The sequence below is a fragment of the Monodelphis domestica genome, chromosome 4, assembly GCF_027887165.1.
Source record: "Monodelphis domestica isolate mMonDom1 chromosome 4, mMonDom1.pri, whole genome shotgun sequence".
NCBI classification, from domain to species: domain Eukaryota; kingdom Metazoa; phylum Chordata; class Mammalia; order Didelphimorphia; family Didelphidae; genus Monodelphis; species Monodelphis domestica.
Genome location: NC_077230.1, coordinates 225,660,261 through 225,672,894, shown reverse-complemented (window position 1 = coordinate 225,672,894; position 12,634 = coordinate 225,660,261). Strand labels below are relative to the sequence as shown.

At 38.7% G+C, this 12,634-nt stretch overlaps 1 protein-coding gene across 3 annotated transcripts in view; it reads left to right on the top strand.

Annotated features, from left to right (window-relative positions):
* The first annotated feature begins 10,965 nt into the window (after positions 1–10,965).
* The window catches only part of JHY (junctional cadherin complex regulator), a 162,239-nt gene continuing 160,570 nt past the window's right edge, over positions 10,966–12,634 (top strand). For 2 of the 3 annotated variants that reach the window (XM_007494619.3, XM_016433786.2), the window contains exon 1: positions 10,975–11,200. The gene's annotated coding sequence lies outside the window, so the exon portion shown is untranslated. Of the gene's footprint in view, positions 11,201–12,634 lie in introns of all 3 variants that reach the window. The other variant, XM_007494618.3, reaches the window with a different exon arrangement.

Genomic DNA, 12,634 nt, shown 5'->3' with positions numbered 1-12,634 from the left:
TATAGAGGCCCTAAAGGGTGAGACCAAGCCTCCCAGACAATTTGACCAGATTTCTTACTTAGCTGCTCACACTTAATGAATCATCAAGTTGTTTTCTCACTTAATAAAAATATCAGAACTAAATGAGATGAGAGGATTTTGATCCCACCCTTATACATATAAATTCTGTTGTCATTCTATGTTTAATAAAGGGAATGTGATTTTTCTTCTTAATGATTTTGCTTCAAGATATGCTACCTAGTCTGTGCTTTACTCTCTCTTTTTAAAAACCATGACTTATTTGATTTCAATCAAATTCTGCCATTTATGCAATGCCATGTTTCTAATGTGACAGTTTTCTGATTGTGCAGAGCTGAATAAAACAGATCTAAAATAAAACTTTCTGACATGTATGGATGGAAAACTTTGGTCAAAGTGAATATAATGTGATAAGCCAAAATGGTAGTGGAATAGACCAGGAGTAAGTAGGGTGGAAAGATATCAGAAGGAGGAGAAATGAATGGAGGAACTGCCATGGAGAAGGGAAGGAAGGGGGTAGATGGCTGGTAGTACTAGAACCCCACTCTTTATCAAACTTGAAATAGAGAATAACAACACAATTAGAAGGGCAAAAATCTTCTTAACATGTACCAAAAAAAGAGGGAAGGGGAATGGGATAAGGGAAGTTCTGGAAGTCCTCTTGGTGGATTGAAGGAATAAGAGAAGGATGGATGGGTTAAAAGAAAGGAGACCATAGGGACAAGTAAAGGGATAGATAACTAGGGGGAGTACATATCAAGAGATAGGGAGTAAGGTGAGGGAATAAGGGACTCTTAGGGCAAGATAAGGGAGGAATTTTTAGAATCAAACATATCAAGAAGTAGGAGATCATGATTGTGGGGATTAGGAAAGGATTTTTTGAAAGATGGATAGAATAAGAATTAAAAGGTAAGGGGGAAGAGACAAGGGAAGGACCTTTGGAAAGACGGACCAATTTGGAACTAGGAGGGCAAGGGGAGAGGATAAGGGAAGATTTTTGGGAAGGGGTGTGAATTGGAGTGGCAAAGGAAATTGGAAATCTGAGGAGAGATGAGGCAGAAAAAAAGGAAGAGGGGGAGAAACAGTGAGGAGAAACAAAGTATATGGAAAAACATAGTAACTATGACATTGAGTATAAATTGGATGAATTCATCCATGAAAAGAAAATGGATAGCAGGAGATATAAAAAATCAGGCTCTGGGTGCAGCTGGATAGCTCAGTGGATTGAGAGCCAAGCCTAGAGATGGGAGGTCCTAGGTTCAAATCTGGCCTCAGACACTCCCCAGCTGTGTGACCCTGGGCAAGTCACATAATCCGAATTGCCTAGCCCTTACCACTCTTCTGCCTTGGAACCAATACACAGTATTGATCCCAAGCGGAAAGTAAGGGTTTAAAAAATCAGGACCTGACAATATGTTGTTTATAAGAAACACACCAAAAATGAGACACACATAGAGTGAAGGTAAGGGACTAGAGCAGAATATGCTATACCTCAGCTAATCCAGAGAAGGCAGGGGTAGTAGTTATGATTTCTGACAGAATTAGGGCTTAAATGGATATAATTGAAAGGGTTAAACAACAACTATATTATGTTGGGGGGGGGGGTACTATGGATAGTAAAGCATTATCAAAATTAGACCTGAATGCACCAAGAGTTATAGCATCCAGACTTTTAAAGTAAAAACTAAATGAGATACAGATGGAAATATATGTCAAAATATTAGTAGCAGGGGACTTAAATTTTTCTCTTAAAAAACAAGCCAAAAAATAAATAATAAAGAAGTTAAGGAGATGAATAGAACCTTTAATAAGTTAAATATGATAGCTATCTGAAGAGCCTCCCCACACCTGCATGAGGCTAAAGTAGATTGAAGCCTAAACATACATATAATTTAAACATAGTTTCTTGTATGGTTTAGAGAGCATAAATATTCAGCAAAAATCTTACTTTAACATTCATCATACTATGAAGGTAATCTTGCATTCCTGAGGGGTTGTAGCATTAGAACAAAAGTTCCTCTGGGCATGACCAATGTAAACCTTAAAATTTCACAGACTTATGAATGTTAAAAATTTTACTCCACATTGAGGAATCCTCCAATTCCCTACTTGAAATAATTCCCTACCAGATAGTGAGAACTCTACTTGAATGTGAAAACTCCTTGCTATGGGAGTATCCCTACTCCACCCATACTTAAGACTGCTTTAGGGCAGAAAACTCCTTGCTAAACAATGAAAGTACTTGAAAACCATACTTATAAAGGAAAGGAGTTCTTTGAGCCATACCTGTTTTTGGAATTGATACAATGGGATGCTAGGTGCCTATAAAGGTGGGGCAACTTGTAAACTACTTAGACCTAAAAGGTGAAAACTTACTCAGAGGTTTTCTCTTAATGAAATTAGTTGACACAGCAGCATTTTTTTCTGACTTACTAAAGAGATTAATCTACTCAGCTGTGAATTCAAAATGGGCTGTCTTTTGAAAAACATCTACAGTGATTGGTAGATGGAAGAACTTAGGGGAGGTGACATAGGAGATTTTTCCCTTAAAAATAAGAGCTCAGAGAAGAGCTAGAGGTCATTCTGAAACATTCAGATTGAGGAGGACTCATTCTGAAACATTCAGATTGAGGAAGGACTGATTCTGAAACATTCAGATGGAGGAGGGAGCTGGTGAAAGTAGCTGAGATGATGCTGGCCTGGTGTCACTAGAATCCTTGCTTAGGCAGACCTTGTGGTGAGTGTTAAAAGACTGACTGACTGATCTCTCTCTCTTAAGACTCAGGTCTAGGCCATGTTGGCTTAAGGCCCTTCATACTTATTTCCTTTTTCTCTCTTTCTCTCTTTTCTTTAATTCTATATTTGTATTAATTAAAATCTCTATAAAACCCAGTTGACTTGGGTATTTGAATAATTGGGAATATTTCCCTGGCGACCACCTTATATTTGATTTAAAAACCAAGACATTGTAGTGAAACATATTTTCTGCGGTCAAATTTACTCACCTTCTCTTATATCTATCACAATTTATATCTTCCACCATTTTAACTCACTACAGTTTATGGGTGCCACTATTTTAAATCTCACACCAAGCTGCAAAGACTTGGTTTGGGAAAGAATATGATCTGGCAATAGATTATGTCTGTTGCCTAAGGACTAATTTAATTAAATATAACCTTGGTAATGTATACTAACTGAGAACCAGATAGGTAAGTTGACCAAATTAAATGCCGAAAGAAATGTGGAGAAATAAACCTAACATTACATTGCTAGAGCACCTGTGAATTGTTTTTTAGAAAACAAGATGGGAATATATATTAAGAGCTACAAAGCTGTTCAGGCTTATTGACCTACAGATACCATTTTCATGATTTGGACCTAAGGGTTAATTAATTAAAATTAAAGGTTAATTAAAATTAAAAATAAAATAAAATAAAACCTTTTTTCATTTGGAGACCTGGTGATCTGATGTTTTTAAGAAGTTAATTCTGACTATTGCCTGGATTTCAATGAGAGTTTAAAAGTATAAAACAGCAAGTTCAAGCTTGTCCTTTATTGTAGATTACATATTTATGTGAAATAGCTAAAAAGTGTCTGTGGCTGAATTTGAACTAATGATGATGAGTCTTCCTGATTCCCGGTCCAGAGCTCTATCCACAGCACCACCTAGTTAACAATGTTTTTCTTCTGGTATTACAGTATTATTTTATTTAATCTTGTAGATTTTCATACATTCCCAATATATCATTCTACCCTCCCCTATCCAGGAAGACATCATTTGAAAGTGTTTTTTTTTTTAAGAAGAGAAAAAAAAATAACTGATGAGGCAAAACTAATCAACATGCCAAGTATATCTGACAGAATATGCAATAATCCACGCCTCTAGTACTACACCTCCACAAAGAAATCATTGCCTTCTCCTAGGCCAAGTTGCCCATTATAACAATACAAAATTCAGCATCACTTCTTGTTCTTTTCTTTATGTTTCTATAGTATTTGTGTTTCTCCATCCCTCCCCTCAATTTGCTTACTTCATTCTGCATCACTTCATACAACTCCTCCCATCTTTTCTGAATCCTTCATATTCATTGCCCAATGGATGAGCAGATACTTTGTTCTCAGTTCTTTTCTAGCATAAAAAGCCTTGCCATCATTGTTTGGTATTTATGAAACCTTTCTACATTTTTTGTAACTTCTTGGAGTATGTGTTTAGAAATAGGATCTCTAGGACAAAAAGCCATTTTAGTCACTTTTAAAAAATATAATTCCAGATTTGTTAGACTAATTTCAGAATGATTGGCCCAATTTACAGCTCCAGGAATAGTATGTTAAAATGCCTATCTTCATTCAACCCCTCCATATTGACTATTCTCATCTATTTTTTTTTGCCAACTTACTAGTTATAAGGGCAAAACTCTGAAGATGTCTTGATTTGTATTATTAGTTATTTGGTATAGACTTTCATATGGTTGCTCCCAGTTTGCAAGTTTTCTTCTAGAGAACTGCATATTTAGGTATATTGACTACTTATTCATTACAGAAAACACCATGATCTCATTTTTTCCTTCATATTATATTGTGCAGAATCATGGACCACATTCACCGATATGATTTCTCTATAGGGTAAACCAAAACCTTCAAAGGAAAATTGGCAGGCAGCTTCATTTAAAAAAGAGACCAGAGACTAATTCTGAAAAATGAAAATTTGGGGAATCATTTTCTCTATTGCCCTGAATCAGTATCTAAATAATTTCACATAAATATCTCTTCTGTTCTCAGGTTTCTAATGAAGATTTTATATCCTTTCTCAATACTCTATTCTATTACTCACCAGCATTCGGTAATAAAGTTCTTCCTTATATCTAGCTAAAATTTCTGACAAGGAATTAAACATTCTTTCATTCAGAGAATATGGAACTTAAGAATAACTAATGAGCAATCTTCAACTAAAATCCTTTATAAATGTCAATGTGACAAACAAATGATCCCTCAGCTTTTTCTTCTCGGAGACAAATCAAAACCATGTTTATTTTTTAATTAATTCTTATTTTTCCCAAGTTATCAAAAGAAACAAATGCTAGTCATGAAGCTGTAGGCATTAACTGTATGGTCTACAAATACACTAAAGTATCAAAAAAGAAAATTATACTACCCAACAGACTGAGCATATATCATGCTTCGTCTACACACAACTAAGTACCAGATGAAGAAGATGGTTTGAACCACTGTTCACTAATGGGTTCACTAATTTAAGCCAACAACATAATCTCCTATTACATCTCCTGGTTGAAGTCATAGTAATTTACTATATTTATAATGGGGTTTTGATCTAGATGAAATGTAATTCTATTTTTACAATGCTGTACCTTCTAAGAGAAGGAGCCCTCTTACTTTCTGAAATGCATTCATGTGCAAATTTGTCATCTGTGGTCATTACTGTAGACTTGTTGATGTGTATTGGTTTTTACTCCCCTTCTTTGCTCCTTTGCAAACTTAAGGGGGAAAAAATAAGGTGGCAAAAGCATCCTATATCTCCAAATGCACAAATATCTTTAAATCTATCCAAATGAATGTTAAAGTCTAATTCTAGAGGTGGCATATTGGATGAGGGAATGCCACATGGGCATTAGTGGAGAAAATTCTCCTTCCAGATGTTCTCTAGGTCTATTAAAAGCTGAAAATAAGACACGGAGCTTCATCTTGAATTAACTATTGAAATGTACAACTCCTTCCAAAGTTGGTTCCTTTAAAAAAAATATTATATTCCACTTTCTCCAACCTAATTCTGAGCAACCCACTTGGCTTCAGTCGTTCAGGCCAAATACATACTTGTGTAGTTTTTTTTTTTTTAATCATCATTATCTATAAGTTTCAGACATAGTCATTTGGTCAATTCTAAATAAATCTAACTATATGATCTAGTCCGTATTTCTCCACAAGAGATATGGCTGTTAAATATTTTGATGAAATTTAAATAATACATTCTTTATCTTTAGAATTCCTCTGGCCTATCGCCCTGGAAATTCTGACCAAAAACATAGATTTTCTTTTATAGGAGATTCATAAACAAAAACTCATATTATTCACAATGCTAGAAAATCTCAAGGCCCAGCCAGAGACAAGAAACTGGTTCAGTGGAGAGAATTCTGGGCCTGGAATCAGGAGGACATGAATTCAGGTCTGGCCACAATGCTTAGCTGTGTGAGCCTGGGGAGACCACTGAACCTCTACTTCAGTTTCCTCATCTGTAGAATAAAGATAATAATAACACCTACCTCTCAGGGTTGTTGTGAGGATCAAATGAGAAAACAATTATAAAATGCTTGATACAGTGACTAGCACACAATAAATGCTATATTAGCTATTATTATTATTATCATCATCTAGTTTATAGCTATTTCAAATGTACTCTCCTTCCCTCCCCTCATCCCCACATATAATGTGGTGTGTTGATGTTGTCCCTTGTGTGATCTCATAAATATGGACACTTTATCTCTCTTAATGAATATTGGAATATATCTGTTCAGATATGAAGGCACCAATAGCCTGTGGGATTCTTATTCAAGTTCTTCTAAAGTTCCTTTTCAGGGGGCAGCTGGGTGGCTCAGAGAATTGAGAGTCAGGCCTGGAGATGAGAGAGGTCCTAGGTTCAAATCTGACCTCAGACATTGCCTAGCTGTGTGACCTTGGGCAAGTCACTTGATCCCCATTGCCAAATTTGCTATTTAATATTAACCAGGTCTTTTTACAAACAGGTAATCCAATTACTCTTACCTAATTGACTCTTTAAGGACAGCTAAGTAGCACAGCAGATAGAGTGCTAGGTTTGGAATCAGGAAGACCGGATTTCAAACAGGGCCTCAGACACTTACTAGCTGTGTGACCCTGGGCAAGTTACTTAATCCTGTTGGCCTCAGTTTCCTCATTTATAAAATGTACTGGAGAAGGAAATTGCAAACCATTCTAATATCTTTGACAAGAAAACCCCAAACGGGGTCACAAACAGTTATACACAACAGAAAAATAACTAAACATAGACCCAGCATAGAGCTACCTAAACAACTGATTTTTTTTATTATACTCCCCACAACAACTATCCCAAACCTTTTCTTCTCTCCTCAAGTCCCCCGTTTTTCTCTCCCTTCTGCCTCTGTCCGTTTAAAGGACCTTGGCTCATATTTTACTGAGAAAACAAAGATTTTTTTTTTGCCTTGAATTCCATGGTTTACTCTATTCTATATCTCCAACTTCTATTTTGTTCCACTCTCTGAAGAAAAGATGGCCTTGTACTCATCAAGGCCAATCCTTTTACCTATGTCCTTCATCCTTTCCTACTCTGTTTCCTCTGGCAACTTATCCTTGCAAGGAAACCATCTTTCCTCTCTAATGTTCAAATTCTCCCTATCTACTAGTCACTTTCACTTTCATCTACATATATGCTTAAATATTTATCCTTAAAAAAATTCAGTCCCTATTATTCTCTCTAGCTACTATCACTCCTCTCTTTCAAAATTAAAAAAAAAAATAAAGCTTCTTTCACTCATTGTCTCCACTTCCCCTCCCTTCCTCTCTTTTTTCAACCCTTTACAATCTGGCTTTCCAATGTCAACATTCAACAGAAATTGCTTTCCAAATTAAACAATGATCTCTTAATTACCAAATCCAAGGACCTCTCATTCTACTTCTTTTTTGTGATGTCTCTACAACACTTGACTAGTATTGACTACTACTCTCTTTTCTCTGGATTTTCATGACAGTACTGTCTCCTAGTTCTCTTCCTACTTCTCAGGCAGCTTTTTTTCAAGGCTCCTTCACTGGATCATTATCCATGTATTGCCCTCTAACTGTAGGGTGCACCCCAAGAGACTACATCTTGACCTTCTTTTCTTTTTACACTGTCTTTCAATGATCTCATTAACTCCCATGAGTTCAATTATAATCTCTTTGCAGATGATTCCAAGATCTTTAATTCCAGCCCTAGTCTCTCTCCTGGGTTCCAACTGCCTATTAAATATTGCAAACTAGATTTCCTGTAAGCATCTTAATAAACTCAACATATTCATAATATAACTCATTATCTTCTTCCTTAAACCTTCCTTTCACTATAACTTCCCAATTTACATCAAGAGTACAATGATTTTTTGGGGAACCCAGGTTTACAACCTAAGAGTCATTCTCAACTCTGTACTCACACAAATTTCTATCAGTTGTCAAGTCTGGTCAATTTACCTCCACATTTCTCATATTTATCGCTTCTCTTCATTCCATTTCAGGACCTCATCACTTCTTATCTGGACTACCACACTAGATTCCTAATTACTCCTCTTCCTACCTTTCAGGAGCTCTCCCTACTCCCATCTATTCCTCACCAAAATGTCATCCCTGAAGAGAAACATGAAACTAGGTAATTCTCCTGCTCAAGAAACTCCAGTGGCCCTCTCTTACTGTGATGAGATCCTATTCTATGAGGAAATGGAAACATCTTAATAGATTCCATTCTGAAAGAAGTGGCTTAGAGAAAACAGTACCTGGGATGAACTCTATAAACGACCTTGTGGATATGGGGAATTTTTTAGCTTTGTACCATTTTAGCATCTAATGAATGACTCTTGTGTCTTGAAGGAAGGCAGGGAAACCAATAAGAAGTCAGAGCGTTCTAGAAACATGGATATGTAAATAGGCAGCAGTGAAGGAGCAAGTAGGAAGCAAGAAGGAAGAGATTGAAGATAAAAATGAGAAAGATGAGGCAATTTTTCAGAAGTAAAGAGCAGACAGCATCAGGCTTGTGCATGGCAAAAAGAAGGGCCACCTCTTCATGTGAGATAAGAGCAAAGGAAAAGGTAGTAAGAAAAGATGTCCAGATGACATGACATGAGGAGGATGTAAGAAGGCCAAGCTCTCAGATAATTGTCTCTTTTTTGTGTGTGAAGTAAGAAGTGAAGTCTTAAATTGAGATTTGGGAGGTAAGAGGTATCATGGATGGCTTTAAAAAAGATAAGCACTTTCCAAATACCCTTAGTGGAAAGTGGGATATGGAATAAATTAGAGAGGAATAAAAAGTTTGCATTACTACAGTGAGGGCCCACTTGAGATTAGGGAATACAAATTATTGGTAGATCTAGTCAACTCATCATTTCCTCCAACTCTATTCAGCAGCACTTGAACAGGAGCAAAAGAAGCATATATTGAGAGCAAACCAATAATGTGTTTAGGTGAGGTGTGATAAGCAATAGGACAAAGGAGTAAAGGATTCTAGTTTAGAGTTGAGCAGTTTTACCAAAGGATTGAGATAGGAAAGAAAGGAAACTTGTTGCCAATGTGGGATGTAGGCCTGGGTAAGAATTGAGGGACAGAGAGAATCAAAGTCATGGTGAGAACTAATAATCCCTGTGCTTTCTCTCTTTTGAAAGTATCCAGATATACCATGGAATGGCAGTTCCAAGGATTTTGATCCTTCAAGGTGGAGAGAATGAAATCTATGGACTCTACAAAGGTATGAACTTCCTGGGACCCAGCATAGAGCTACATCTAAAGGCTAACTTCATGAGGGAAAAAAACTCCCAGCAATCAAGAGCTTTGTTATATGTGTTCTTTACACATGTCCCTCACTACCATTTTGAGCCAAATCTCCCCAAAGACCTTGTGTGTGTGTGTGTGCTGGGAAAAGAGAAGATGCTTCCAGGTTTGAGTAGGAAAGAGGACAATTTATTCCTATACACTGTCATAGGTTGCTTTACCTGTTGAAGAAATACCCTTTCTAAAAAGCTAATTAAATATGGCTGATGATGTGAGAAGCACATCTATGATCTATGTTCAATAGCAAATAAAACCCCAGCTCCTCAAGGTTATTCCTAGATGTAAGCTCCTTGAAGGTAGGAACTATTTTTCTATTTAAATCCCAATTAAAATCCCACCATCATCGAAGGTCTTTCTCAACCCTTAATTCCAGTGTTTTCCCTCTTTTAATGATTTCTATTACTCTTGTATATGGCTTGCTTTGCATTATGTCTCCCCCATTAGATTGAAGCTCCTTGAGACCAAGATATAGTAGGTGCTTAATAAATGTTTATTTATTGCATTTGTATTGCAGTTGTTATTTCCAATATGTAGCACTATGTAACCCTTAATAACTGCTTGTTGACAGGCTGAAGGTAGCAGAAGTAGCTGTTTTCTGGGGACCCGGCTGCTCATTGTGTGTGAGAATTGAGGAAGTGTGAAGAAAGGGGGTGTCAAACTTTTATTATCTCATTTTATCCTCACCACAACTCTGTAAGAGGTGGCTGTTTTTTACTGTACCCATTTTACTTCTGAGATAATCAAGGTGGAGAGAGAGAGAGGTAAAATAACCTCTCTAGATGACCCATTTAGTAAAGCATCTGAGGCAGGTTAGACCAGGGTGCTCCATCCAGGAGACCGCTTTTATGAAGTCAGTTTCTTCCTCCCGGGTTACTTTCTATCCTACCCTTCTATTCTCTCCAGCTCCAACTCTCCCAATCCCCAAAGGGTTTTGGGGTGCGTGTGAGGAAGCTGTTACCTACATGGAAGAACATTTTGTTAAATTTGTAAGGTGAGCATTTATGCAAACAGGCAAGTGTTACAAATTAGGACTTGATTTATTATTTTCTTGATTAAATGTTAAAAGTATGTTATGTACACTCCCCGCCCTCCGAATTATCAAACAAGATACCTCCCACTGCAGCCTGGTGGAGTCAAACCACGCCCGCCTCCCAGACCCCAGCCAGGAAAGGGAGAGGGAGCTCCTATTGATGGTTACAGAGGCGGCCAATAGCCTGCACCCCATACTAGTAGAGAGGGAAGCACAAAAGACGCATATCCAGCAATGAGAACACTTTTAAATACCAAGTAGCGCCGCTGCCTTTCCCTTAATCTCTTATTCCCCACACTCCCCCCTCAAAGAAACCCGGAATGGACTCGTCCGAATGTCCCAGCTGGGATGGGTGGAAAGGGTGGAGTGGAGGAAATCTCTGTTGTGCTTCGGTCGCCAGGGTAGCGCCAGGGCAACCACCAAGCCAACGTGAGCGCAAGGGGGCGGGACCGTCACTCTGAGAATGAGGCGGGTATCACCGGCCTCCCGCCGCCGCGACAGGGGGCGGCAGCGGCGGCGGCGGAGGAGCAGGATGTAGGAGTACTTCGGTAGTAGCCGCGGAGGAGCACGGGGCAGGTGAATGACTGGCCGTTGGCCGTGCGATCGCCCTGTCAGGCCAGACTGAGCCACAGAGTTGGGGGCAGTGTTGGCGGCGGGCGGAGAGGAAGGGAGGGGACAACCTGGAACAGAAGCTGAGGCGTGGAGGGAACGTGTCCCGAGCCCAGTCTGGGAGGGCGGAGTGGGGCACCCGTGGAACTAGAGCAGGAAACATGGTGGGGCTGGTGAGGGCGGGGCCGTGGCCGGCATCCGCTCCCCCGGCCTCCCAGCCGTCTGCAAGAAGAGAGTGCCCTGAGAGAGTTTGAGCTGTTGGAGGGGCAACTGGGGAGAAAGGCCCTTCGAGTAGAGTGCTAGTGTTTTGCCTATATAAATCAGTCAGCGAGCATACATTAAGTACCTACTGTGTGCCAGGTACTATGCTAAGCTCTGGGGTTACAGGGAAAAGCAAAAGACAGTTCTATCCCTCAAGGAGTTTATGGTGTAATTTAGGACCTCAGGCACCTACTATGTGCCAGACTCATGCCAAGCTCTGGAATTACAAGGAAAGTCATTATACAATCCTAGCCTTCAAGGAGCTCCTGATCTAATGATAAATCAATCAATAAACATTAAGCACCTACTCAGCCTGGTACTGGGGGTGCTAAAGGAGGCACTACTTTCAAGAAACTTATACTCTAAGGGCTGTAGACAGCATGAAAACAAATACATACAAAGGGAGGATAAGTACAGGATAAGTAGAAAATAATTAACAAAGGGAAGGCAGGAGTTGGGGAAAGCTTCCTATAGAAGGTGGGATTTTATTTGAAACTTAACATTTTTACACAACTGACTAGTGAAGACTAGTGAGGGTAGGAGAGGAAAAAAATGCCCAAAGGGACAGCTAGGTGCCTCAGTGGATAGAGAGCCAGACGTACAGACAGGAAGTCTTGGGTCTAAATTTGATCTCAAGACATTTCCTAACTGTGTGACCCTGGGCAAGTCACTTAACCCAAGTTGCCTAGCCCTTACCACTCTTCTGCTTTGGAACCAGTACTTAGTATTGATTCTAAGACAGATGGTAAGGGTCTAAAAAAAGAAAAGAAAAGAAAAGAAAATATCCATAGCACAGAGATGGAATGTCTTGTTCATGGAATAGCCCAGAAAACAAGCACACAGCTATATACAGGTAATAAAAGCATTTATGTAATGCTTTAAAGTTTTCAAAGTACTTTACAAATACTCCAGTTCGTCCTCACAGCAACCCTAGGAGGTAAATGCGTTTATTATCCTCATTTTACAGAGGGAAAAACTAAGGGAAAGAGACATTATATATAACTTGCTCAAAGTCACATCGCTAGTAACTGAAGCAGCATTTGAATTTACTTTTTTTTGCTGTCTCCAGATCTAGCACAACTGAGGGAGTTAATCTTGAAGAAAAGATACTACTAGCAGTAAGAGGATGAGATAGGATCT